At 36.9% G+C, this 13,126-nt stretch overlaps 1 protein-coding gene across 9 annotated transcripts in view; it reads left to right on the forward strand.

Moving 5' to 3' along the window:
- The window catches only part of Dst (dystonin), a 334,297-nt gene that overhangs the window by 149,822 nt on the left and 171,349 nt on the right, over positions 1–13,126 (forward strand). The gene's annotated exons all lie outside the window — the stretch shown is intronic.

Consider the following 13,126-nt stretch of genomic DNA (forward strand, 5'->3'; position numbering starts at 1 on the left):
ATTAAACTGAGGCTCAAAGGGTAACTAACATATTCAGCATCACAACCTTTTGAATAATGGAAGTGCTTGCTCTGGATTCTCAGACCTTCATATACTTCTGTGTAACTACTTATATGATTTCATTTAGGCAAACTAGATTTCAAGTAATGGAACTGTTAGGAGAACAACTGTGATAGTGCAACTTTGAAGATATTTAGTAAAGATAAACATGAAAATTATTAATGAACTTACATGACTTGACATGTTTAAAAATGTCAGCTGGGGTGTTTTCTCCTTTTTAGAAATTAATGAGGGACAATATTAGCAATTCTTATAGTGAGGACAACTGTAGATAATTAAAGAATATTAAAATATTTAGCCTAAGTAAGAGCATAGTCAAGAATGATCTGTTGTGCAGTTTTAGTATGTTCTGTTATTCTAAAAAGATGAAGTGCCTTGGTTATACAATGGGTCAGAGGAATGATAAAATAATATGATTTAGTGGAAGGGATTATAAGGCATTATTCTATAGATTCTGTGTAAATGATCACTGATGAATACATTGTTTTCCCATTAAATCTGTGTTAGGTAATTTTATTCCTGATTCTTTCTAGGAACTTATATTTATTTTGTTCAGTTTCAATAGGAAGTATTCAAATGATGAATATACCACATACCTGTACTAGTTTCTGCTTGTTTTGTTTATATAGTTTAAATTTCCTTTAGTACATAATAAAATCTTTTCACTGCAGATCACATGGGTAAAGAGATTTTTTAAAATAAGCCTCACTATTGTCTATAACCTTAGCTTTCATTCAAAAGAACAATAGGCAAGATTGGATTTGGTGAATTTAGATCAAAAGGCTGTGCCACAGAAGCACAGCCTTTTGATTATTAAGTAGCTTAAAAGCAAGAGATGAAAAAGAATTAACCAAGATGTAATAGCCAAGGCTTCCTCTAAACCCAGGTGGACTAACAAGTCACCAAGAGTTGGGGTGGGTATAGAGAAATAGAACTCAGTACGGAATGTCCTTCAGCATAGATGTTACAAGCAGAGGGTTCAACCATGCCCTTGTTTAAGGGTGTGCTCAGGCATCACAGTAAAATTGGTTTATTTTGTTCTGAGATCAAGCTCTGACTTCCAGTGTAAAGTTCAGCACCTCTAACTTTTGTCAGCCTCTCCAAGTGGCTCTCTGCCCTAGAACCTAATGAAAGCCAGGTTCTAAAGCAGCAGCACAGCATCACTCATTAAAGCATGTCCGCCTGAGCAGGCGTGAACATGACCGTGCACCTCAGGCCAGAAGGGGCAGTGCAAGGTGTGCAGCAGGGCTGTGAGAACCTGAGGTGGTGGTACGGAAAGACATCTTGTATGTTGGGACCAAGGTGCCAGTGGGTAGATTTTGAAGAGAGAATATTTCTGCTCACTAGTTTCTTCTGCCTGTTCTTATTTTTAAATTATTTATTTGAACCTCCTTTTAAGGCCCCTGGCATTCTTTTCATAGGCATGTTTTAAATATGTTTGCCAAGTTAGACTGGAAATTTTGGGAATAGATCATGTGCAAGAGCATGCCATTTAAATGTTTTCTAATTAAGCAGTGTGTAATTGAGTAGCAATTATTTTCTTCATTGTTTGTTTTGAATTAGAATTTAATGGGGCCATTATATTTCATTGTATTAAATGTTTAAAGTTCTTTAATTGGGAAAGTTAGACACTGAGGCGGTGGTCAGAGTCATCTTGTTTAATAGTATCTGTGGGCTGGTGATTCACCCACCTCCTGGGATTCAGTCACACCTTAGAAGCTAAACTGGATTGAACTGGTTTAATGCTGGGAAGAGGCCCCTTAGGGTTTGAAATGTTCTTCCAGGAAGTTGAATTAGTGTAGACTAGTCCCTCAGTCCTGAGGCAGCAGAATCCAGACATATGATTGTGGCTTATGGACACACACACACACACACACACACACACACACACACACAGCTCTGAAAGTTCTTAATTTTTTACAAATCCTGTGGCATTTCAGTTTGTGAAGCAAAATCAAATTGCTTATTTACTTTACCAAATGAACTCACGATGGTTGAACTCCACAGAAATGGGTACTTGTAGCCATTATCACATCTAAAAATCCTTGAAGAGCTAATGCCTGCTGCGTGTAATGTAATGCATTTGTCCAGGTGAAGTGTGAGAGTTAGTGTCTCACATCTGGTCACTAATTTTATTGTGTCTATATTTTAACAATTTAGGAGATATAAATTGGCATATAAATATTAGAGAAAATGCCTGCGTATCTTTCTTTCTTTCTGTGCTCCTGGCTCTCTTGCACAGATTACTTCACAGAAATTCCCTGTAATCCTAAAATCGCATTATTGAATGAAATAGTTACAGTTAAGAAGGAAGGTACAACCCACATTCTCCTACTTCCATTTTTTAGGCAGATAACTGAAAGAGCTTTACGGCTAAAACAGAAAAGTGGTTTGTCTAAGGCTCTCCTGCTCATGGAAGCCTGGTAAACCCAGTAGCAGTTTCCAGGGTAGGCACTCCTTGGCCACAGTTGTGCTTTTTCTTTTATCTGTGATTTTTAAAAATGCTGCATAGTATTCTGTTGTATGCATGTAACATACATTTATAGTATCTTACTGATGTATGTTAAGTTGTTTCTTGCTATAGGAAACATTGTATTGAACTTTGGGTTCTGTGTAGGGTAAGGCCTTAAAAGTGGAATTGCTAGGATAAAGGCTATTATTTATTACCTGTAAATTTTTAAAGTTTATTTCTGAATTGTCTTCCTCTGTACCACACTGCCCCTTCATGAAGCCTTTAAGAAAGATACATTTTCTAATTTGTTAATGGTTTTCTAGCAGGTCCAAATCCCATTCTTGTTTTTCCTCTCTTTCACTTTACTCTTTTAATTCACAAAGCTATTTATATTCAGCTTTTAAAGATGTACCAGAGCTGAAATTGCAGGCTTATTTTTTTACTCTGCTTAGTGGGAGGCTGTTGGTATAAACATGAGTGTGTTAAGGAGGGAAAGCCAGGCACGTGGTGCCCACCTGTAATCCTAGGTTCTCAGAAGGCTAAAACAGGAGGATCACAAATTCGAGGCCAGATTGGACAGATTAATGAGACTGTGTCTTGCCTCCCAAATTAGAAAGGGCTGAGGATGCAGCTCTGTAGTAGAGTGTATGCGTGAGGCCCTGGCTCAGTCCCCAGTTCCCCAGGAGGAAGAAAAAGGGTTTGGGAGCAAAATGATTAAATAAATAGGCATATTTCAGAGTGATGTGATTATTTAAAAAGTTAGAATGCCAGCAGTGGAGGTTGTCTTGATGTAGTGTATGTGAGCTTACCTGCCTGTCACTGTGCCAGTTGATGGGCATTAGTACTCCCACTCCTGTCCTGCTGTGGATGCACTAAAGATGGGGCACTGGCTGGGAGCTCATGATGGCCCTTGACTGACACCTCTCCTTGCTATCAAACCCCATGTGCACACATCCTTCATCCCAGTTCCCTTCTGTATTCTCTTACCCTTTTCTTACATCAGATTTCTCTTACATTAGAAGAATGGCTGGCAGGTGTTTATAAATTTTCCAAAGGCCTGCATATTTTTTGAACTCTTATTTTATTTTGACTCATTTATAGATTCATATTCTCATCTTATTCTGTGGTATAAATAGTTTAAGGGGTTGGGGTTGTGGCTCAGTGATAGAGCTCTCACCTATCATGTGTGAGGCCCTGGGTTCGATCCTCAGCATCACATAACGATAAATAAGTAAATGTATTAAAAAATAGTTTAAGACTTTATTTTCTTTCAGAGTGAAAATAAGTTGATCCTCCCCTCACTCTTTTGGACAGGGGTATTTATCCCCTTAGTCCCTAAGGTTTACTTAAAATTAACTCTTACCAGTTCACTAAAATGCAGGTACTGGAAGATTTACTTCTCAGTCAAAACCAGTATTCTATATTTATTAAAGTCCAGGAGACTATTAGGAGTTAGATTATTCTTTGTGAATTGAAAGTCACAATTCATTATCTTTTAATTATTGAGGTTGTGAGATTCCAACCTTGAAATACCCCTTGAATAAAGCTTTCTGTAAATTATAGTGTTTCTACTCTTTGCTCTCTGCCTTGTTGTTAATAGAACGTATCTTTGTAGGGAAGAAAACGGAAGAATATTTGAAATAAACTCAGACATCTAGTTGTGAGAACAAGGGGAAATTATCTTAATAGCTTGTTGCCACCTTGGAGTTCTTGGCTTTATTTCTTTCAACAATATGTGCCCAAATATGAGCATAGAGGAATGTCTACACCCTGTTACGTAACTATGCGTGGGTCTTCCATGTGCTCATATTTATTTGCTGGGATTAAAGGGAGGAGACCGTTTTATAGAATTTTTTTTTTTTTTTGAGGGGGAAGAGTAGGTGAGATGCTTGTTGCACCAATAAAAGCAGTAAGAATATGCTAAGTCTGAACTTGATTTAGTCGGAGCAGTCATGTTCAGGAATTTGTTATGGTAACTGCTATGCTGTCACAGCAGTGAGGCATGTGAATGCGTATTCTCATTGTGTGCTCTGTGCAGAGCTGATGATACATGATATATGCTGTTTCATGTGTCTGTGAGCAGCTTGTGTTCTGGAGGATAGAGGAGGTTTTTAAGACTGCTCTTCAGGTAATTCCAGAGGAGGTTTCTTTGTTTTTGTTTTAAACTTCCAGAGAATTCCTTTCATTTGCTCCTTGCAAACTGCTGAGTATATACTGTTTCCCCAGCAAAGCTTGAGACTGTGAGCCCAGCCATTTGCCTTGTCTGTACATGTCCCCAGGAGTGAAAGGCGCTGGAGAAAGTCACACTTCAGGGTAGATTGGTTTCATAGAATTTGAGCAGCAGCAGCCTGGACTTGTCTGGCCAGTAGTCTTCCTGTCTTTTACTGACCCCTTCCCTCACATCATCTTTCTTTCTGTATCTCTTCTTCACCCTTATTAGATGCCCTCAGGGAAATTAAGAAAGGAAGTGGGAAATCTTTCCTCCTGCTCTCAAAGGTTGAAGTCCCCCTTCATTTGCATTCATCCTCATCACCTGCTCTCGCTCCCTGTTCGTATAGCCATGTTCTGTCCCCCCTATCCTAAGCCAGTCCCTTCTTGCTGTGTTGTGGCTTCTTCTCAGCCTTTGCTTCAGAAACCTTCTTACTCATGTGTATTCAACGTTTCCCTTCAGGAGATGTTTCTCCTTGGATTTTAAGCATGCTGAAACCTCTTCTGTTAATAAAATAGTCAACAGAAACACTCTGCCTTCACACCAAGCTTTTTTCCAACTACTCCCTTCTCAAATTCCTCAAAAGAGTTTTCTGTGTCCGCCTTCATTTCTTCACTTGGTGTTATTCCTCAACCCACTCTAATTTGGTTCTGGCTTCATAATTCACTAAAATACTTCTAGGGTCGTGAGTGACTTCCATGTAGCAAGAAGAGCAGACATTTTTTAACCCTCATACTACTACTTTGTATTTGACACTGTTGAGCATTTTTTTCTTTGGAAATTCTCTTACTGTAAGTGTTGAGAGGCTCAAGGTTGCATGTTTGACATTCTTTCTATTTTCTCTCATCTATGCCTGTAGTCTTATTATTGAGAGACAGGTTGAATTCTGTAATCAAGGTTATAGAATGAAGTTCTGTGGATTTGACCTTCTAAATATCTTCTGACCTCTCTAGTTCTCCCCATTGCTGCAGTATTCTTCTGGAAGCCATCATGGTCTTCTAGCTGGATTCTATGGGAGGTATCTGCACCACTTTAAATTTCTCCTCCATCTGATCCCACACATATCTGATGATTTAATCTTTTAATCCTCCTTAATATACTTTAATGGCTTTCCAAGGTTCTTAGGAAAAAAGTTTGCAATCTTTTAAGAAATTCATGAGAATTGGCCTCTCCCTGGAACCTGGCCACCCTCTAGCTCACCTCTCACCATGTTCCATTGGCTGACTCCTTGACTATGCATGGGGCTCCTTATAGACATGCTTCCTTCATCTGCAGAATGTGTGCATGCATTTCCCTCAGGTTTTCTCCTGGTGCCCTCTGGGACCCCCTTTTGGAGAGCTCTGAGCTCTACATATATATAGGGATTATATTCTCAGTGCCTCATTGCTTGGTACATGGTTGATAATGAAGTACTGAGTGAATAAATGAATGAACTTGCTGATTTGTTGACTGGAATTTTGTATATGAAGCATACCAAAGTGTCAGGTTATGTCTTCTCTGATTGCATTTTTGTTGCATGCTTTTGGGTGAGTAGATACCTCTTAGTAGCCTGAATACATTGTTGTATATACTTATTTCCACAACTGCTTTTCCGTAAATCCTCTCTTGAGATCTTAAGCCATTCATTTGGATTCTTCAAACCTTATGCCAGCAACAACCCATAATGCCCTCCCTGCCATGTCCACACCCATTTCCAGATGCTCCCTAGGTGTAATTCGAATTTTAGGTAACTTTGTTCTAACTTCTGAAATTCTTGACTTTCAATTTTTCATAGGAGGATTTGAGGCATAGGTTACATGGTGTGTCTCCAAAGTCAAACCAAGAATAAGTTAGGACTAAAACACAGACACCGGGGCTGGGGATGTGGCTCAAGCAGTAGCGTGCTCGCCTGGCATGCGTGCGGCCTGGGTTCGATCCTCAGCACCACATACCAACAAAGATGTTGTGTCTGCCGAGAACTAAAAAATAAATATTAAAAATTCTCTCTCTTTCTCTCTCTCCTCTCTCACTCTCTCTTAAAAAAACACACACACACACACACAGACACCTGATTTTTGTTATTTTTTCCCCACCTCAATATAGTCTTTTCTCTATAATATGTAAAATTGTCTTTTAAAAATTAATAATAGATTTGTGCTAAGATACACATAAACTGTATTATCTTAGCCATTTTTATGTATACAGTTCAGTTAGTTGCATTAAGTACATTTACATTGTTATACAACCACCACTACCAGCCATCTTCAAAACTCTCTTTGTGTAACTGAAACTCTGTACCCATTAAACTCCGAATACCCTCTTACCCAGCCCTTGTTTACCACCATTCCATACTCTGTATTGTCCTTTTAAAAAAATTTGAGATAGTAAATTGTTATTTAGGGTCTTTTCAGATGATCAGATAATTCAAATTAGATAATTAAATTGTATTTTTATTCTGATTTAAAAAAAATACCTATGACCAAATGCTGTCTTCTCTAGACTTTGTCATTTTATAATGCATTCCAGAATAAGGCTAACACAAAATGTTATGCCCTTCCAACACTAACTGATTGTTTTCTTCTGGATTTAAACAATAAAAATAAACACTGGATAAGTTCACTGTCTCCTATTGAGGGCGTAAGGCACTAAGCAGGTGTATTTGTGGGTACTTTGTGTTTGTTTTGTTACATGGTCATATGATGGTATTTTGTGGATTATTTTTCCTATACAAAATGTTTATAGTCTCAAAAGAAAATCAAAGAATTATTAGAGATGAAGGATTCTAACATGGCTTTGTTCCCAAACTTCCCTTGTGAGAATTACCTGGCGGAGAGGGAGAGAAACTTGTTAAAATATTAGGTAAGCAGGGCTTCCTCTCTATTCTTATCTGGCTTGGGGCCCTAAACCGTTCCGAGTGTGGAGACATGGGGATGTATGTGTCCATGGGTACTGTTTCGGCAACCACCTGGAGCTCCATCTTATTTCTTACATCTCATTTTTCTGGGCGTGTCAGTACCCACACATGCGCTTTGCATCCTCTCTTGTGTCCCTTTATGAGTATTGCCATCATCATGGTCCTTTTTCCTGGTACCAGAAGCCTAATTTTTTTCCATATTTTCTTCATTTTTAGTTCTCAGCTTCATATGGGATGTTCCATTAGTTCTCAGTTCGTAATGCCAGCACAGAGCAGTTACCAGCCCAGGCTCAGGATTATAACACAACCTACTGCTGGAAGTTGTTGAGAGCCCTCAGTGAGGATGCCTTTACATTCTTCCTTTCCCCCAAGGATTTAAAAAGAAAATTTCTCAAACATAGAAAGGCGGTTGGCTGAGTAGCTAAAATATTAAGTATTTCTCTCCTCTTAAGTAATCATTGAGTGTGAATTGGGAGCGGAAACAATCTAGAAAACCCTATGAATTTTCATTACTTAATTTTTTCATACTTTAAAAAAAAAAGAACCATGGTTTGGACCTTTACTGTTGGGGTTTCTCATATTTGTCCTCTCAGCTGTTGTCACATTTTTTGTTTAGGAGTGGTACTATTATGTCCATACTACACTTCTCTCTCAGTTTACTTATGTTATCCCTTCTCTTAGCTTACTTTAGTCACTGTTTCATGTTGTGTGTTTCTAAGTGCTTTCTTTAAAAATTTCTTTGTTCCATTTTCCTTGTAACTGGGTGTGTTGGAATTTGGCATCATGATGTGGAGCCTCAAGTAGTCTTTGTGCTAATCTTAAGCCATTTGTAACACTGTGGGACCCATAATTCACCGTAGAATCATACTTAATTCTAATGTGACCTAATATATTAATAATGCATATGATGAGGACTGGAACAGATTTGCCTTGGTGTAGGTAGAGAATATTTATGCTATATTAACATTTATTTTCAGATATTCCTATACATGCATGTGTATAGGAGTGTGTGTGTGTGTGTGTGTAAAATGTAGGGAGATTATTTTTTTAAATGAGTGCTGTATCAAAAATGAAAACATTACCTTTATCCAAAATTATTTTGTATTATGGCAATAGCCATTTTCCCCCTAATTTTTTATTGGTGTATTATATTTTTTCATAGTGGGTTATTTGTTGTTACATTTTAGTGCATACACATAATATAACAATATTGTTTGGTCAATATCATTCCACATTATTTCCTCTTTCTCTCTCCTACACTCTTCCTCTTGTCCCTTTCTTCTACTGATTTGCCTTTGATTTTTAGGAGATTTCCCCCAACTTCCCTTTTCCTTTTTTCTCTCTAGCTTCCACATAAGAGATAAAACACATGACCCTTAGCTTTCTGAGTTTGGCTTATTTCACTTAATGTTCTCAAGTTTTATCCATTTTTCTGCAAATGACCTATTTTCATTCTTAATGGCTGATAAAAACTCGTGTGTGTGTGTGTGTGTGTGTGTGTGTGTGTGTACACTATGGAACCAGCCTAGATGTTGTTAATCAATGTATAAATAATAAAGAGATCAATCACATTTTCTGTATTATTTACCCATTGATGAACAACATCTAGGCTAGTTCCATAATTTGGCTATTGTGAATTATGCTGCTATAAACATGGCTATGCATGTACCACTGTAGTATGATGACTTTAATTCTTTAGGATTAATACAGAAGAGTGGTGTAATTGGGTCATATGGTGGCTTCAAGCCTAGTCTTTTGAGGAACCTCCATTCAGGTTTCCATAGTGGTTATACTAATTTATAGCCTCACCAACAGTGTAAGTGTTCCTTTTTCTGCATATCCTCTCCAGTATTTATTATTAGTATTCTTGGCGACTGCCATTTTGACTGCTACGAGATGGAATCTCAGTGTAGTTTTGATTTGCATTTCTTTGATTGTGAGGGGTATTGAACATTTTTATATATTTGTTGGTCACTTGTATTTCTTCCTTTGAGAAGTGTCTGTTTAGCTCTTTTTCCTATTTATTGATTGGGTTATTTGTGTTTTGGGTGTTAAGTTTTTCGAGTTCTTTACATATATTTATATTTTCTGGATATTAGTCCTCTGTCAGGAGAGTAGCTAGCAAGGATGTTCTCCCGTTCTGTATGCTCCCTCTTCACATTCTTCATTGTTTCCTTTGCTGTGCAGAGGCTTTTTAACTTCATGCCATCCTACTTATTAACTTTTGCATTATTTTCTAAGCTTTAGGGGTTATATTGAGAAAGTCATTGTTTGCATCTGTGTGTTAGAGTATTTTCTTCTGGGAGATGCATAGTTTCTGATCTAATTTCTAGGTCTTTGATCCATTTTGAGTTGAGTCTTGTGTAAGGCAAGAAATAAGGGTCTAGTTTCATTTTTCTATACATAGATAACCAATTTTCCTAGCATCATTTGTTAAAAAAGGATATCTTTTCTCTAGTATATATTTTGGCACCTTTGTCAAGAATCAGATGATATTACATATGTGGGTTTGTCTTTCTGTTTTGTATTTTGTACTGTTAGTCTATGTGTCTGTTTTATGTTAGTCCCACACAGTTTTTGTTATTATAGCTCTTTAAAATAATTTGAAGTCAGGTTTTCTAATACCTCCAGTATTGCTTTTTTGGCTTAAAATTACTTTGGCTATGCTGGATCTTTTATTCTTCCAAATGAATTTTAGGACATTGGTATTTTGATGGGAATTCTATATATTGCTTTTGGTAGTATGGCAATTTTAACAGTATTAATTCTGCCATGAACATGGGAGGTCTTTACATCTTCTTGGGTTCTTGAATTTCTTTCTTCAATGTTGTCATTGTATCTCATAGTAGAGGTCTTTCACCTCCTTGGTTAGATTTATTCCTAGGGTTTTTGTTTGGGGGGTGGTGGATGCTGGGGAGGCAGTCTTTTTTTTTAAATTACTTTTTTTTAGGGGGGCACTGAGGATTGAACTCAGGGGTACTTTATCACTGAGCTATATTCCAGCCTTTTTCTTTCTTTTTTTTTTTTAATTTTAATTTTGAGGTAGAAGCTCACTAAGTTGTGTAGGGCCTTGGTAAGTTGTTGATGCTGGCCTCAAACCTGTAGTCCTCCTGCCTCAGCCTCTAGAGTTGCTAGGATTACAGGAGTTTTTAATACCTTTTGACTTTATAGGTTTTGAACAAATTAAGGATACTGTGCATACATATAAGTGATTTTCACTTTTTGCTTTTACTTTTAACTTCACTTTGTGGCCTTCTCTGGGTTTTATTTTAGTTTAATATTCATGTAATCATCTTCCATTTTCACTTCTTTTCAAGCTGTTTTTAAACATTTATGGAAGACAAAGTTATATAAATAAAAATTACAATCCACAATGATTTAATCATTTAGAAAACAATATATTATCATAGCATAACAAAACAAAGTAGCCCCCCCTTTTTATGACAAAAGATGAGTATTATTTTTAAAAAAAATTTGTATTTTTTATATATACATGGACACAATATCTTTATTTTGTTTATTTGTTTTTATGTGGTGCTGAGAATCGAACCCAGTGCCTTACATGTGCGAGGCAAGTGCTCTGCCACTGAGCAGCAACCCTAGCCCAAGTATATGTTATTTTTACATGGCTGATATTTCAATAAAAGATTTTTTATAAAATAGGAAAGTTAGAATACTCAACTGTCTAAAGTATAATACAGGAACAAGGCCTTCTGCACTTATAAGATAGTCTAATGCTCTTTGGTTAATCAAACCTAAGATGGAAATGAAATTTTCTGCTAATGTTCCCCAAACAAAAAAGAGATGTTACAGTGAAATGAAACCTTTAGAATGAAAAAAATAAAAACCAAAAACCTCTGTATATGAAAAATAGCTGGAAGTTGTTAAAGGTTGTTTATACCAGTGAGCTGTGAAGAAAGAAAGAGGCAAGAGCAGAGCCCAGCCTCTTCTGGATTCTCAGGGAGGTGTGCGGGGGGGCACATTGTAAGACCAAAAATGGCCAGAGCACTAGAGGTTTGAAGACTCTGAAGCTATTATTTTTTCACACTGGTTCTTAATTTTTTCCCTTTTCTCCTTTTTGTTTAATCAATCTTCTTTATTCTAGTCTTTTAATGAAGGAGAACCTTGTAGATCCTTGTTCCACTAAAGTGTTAAACTTTAGGATAAAAGAGGTGACTTGTTCAGAGCTCCTTGTATTATGCAGCTGCTTTTGTGCTGCAAGGACTATGTCATTCTGAAGGAAGTTTTATGTTTTAGTCTTAGTCAAAAAACTTCATTCTTCAATGACTTTATTCATTCTTTCTGGGATTACTCAGTGTTTACTTTCTTTGCTAATGGCAGGGTTCTCATAATAACGTGCTGTTTCTTGTTTTGAGTTTTGGCAGACTCAGAAAGGCTGGTTTTTTATTTCTCCAAAAATGTGTGAACTTTATAAAAACAAAACAATTTTTTAATGAAAGAACTTTAGGAATTTGTTTTTGTGTAGACTGTTACACATACCTGTTTAGTAAACTTGATGTTGGCAGATGGATTCTTCAACATGATTCCCTGCAACTTTAAAAATGCCGTCTTTAAAGGTCTGTCATTTACCTCTATTGTCAGTGTATTTCTTTTTTCTATAATGCATGTAGGATCCCTTATGAGTGATCATATTGGTGGCATATGAAAATTGTTAAGGAATTTCCTAATAATTTCCTTGGATATGAACACATAGGAATTGGTAGCCATACTTCCAAGTTTTGAACACTTCAAAGTGCTGTCAAAGTATAAGTAGACTTTTTTGGAAGCCTGCTTTATCACCAGATAAAAATAAGAATACAAATTGCTGTTTACCTTTTCAGAAAATTAATCATGTGTTTTCAAAGAGTTTCTTATGTAAATGGTCTTCCAAATAGTACTCAAAATAATTTCCATATCATTTTTCACAGGCCACCTCTGAGCCCTCCCACTCTTGCTGTGGTTCCCCAGTGATTATTTTGAACCAGCTCGCCTGTGGGGATTATAGAGAGCCTTCCTTTGCACATTGATAAACAAGTTCTGACTCGGTGATTTTGGGGGTGGGTGCTACTCTTTTTGAAGGCTTTGTTGTTTCCAGATTTGTTTCTGTATTCTTTAATGCTTTGTTCTTGAGATCAAAGTTTCCTGACTAGCTTCTGGCCTTAAGGGGACATTTCCATCTATCATGTTTTGCCACTTTCTATACAAGGAGTATTTGCGACATCTTTTCCTGTCTCCTGTAGGTAGAAATAGCTTGAAAGTATCTCTCTCATTTCGAGTATTATGTGTCTCACAATTAGGAGATTGTGTGTAGTGAGAGAGAGAGTATGAACACAGAGAGAATGAATAATCATTGAAGAATCAAGTTTTTTGACTAAGAATACACTTACTTATTCATGAAGTATACACTAGTTCTTGTTCTAGTCATTAATTTATGATTCTAATTTCTAACTAACCTACCTACTTACCAACTGAATGATAGATATTTGTTCAGGGTCTGCTGTGTTTATGTATT

This window comes from Urocitellus parryii, chromosome 8 (assembly GCF_045843805.1).
Source record: "Urocitellus parryii isolate mUroPar1 chromosome 8, mUroPar1.hap1, whole genome shotgun sequence".
Classification (NCBI taxonomy): Eukaryota; Metazoa; Chordata; class Mammalia; order Rodentia; family Sciuridae; genus Urocitellus; species Urocitellus parryii.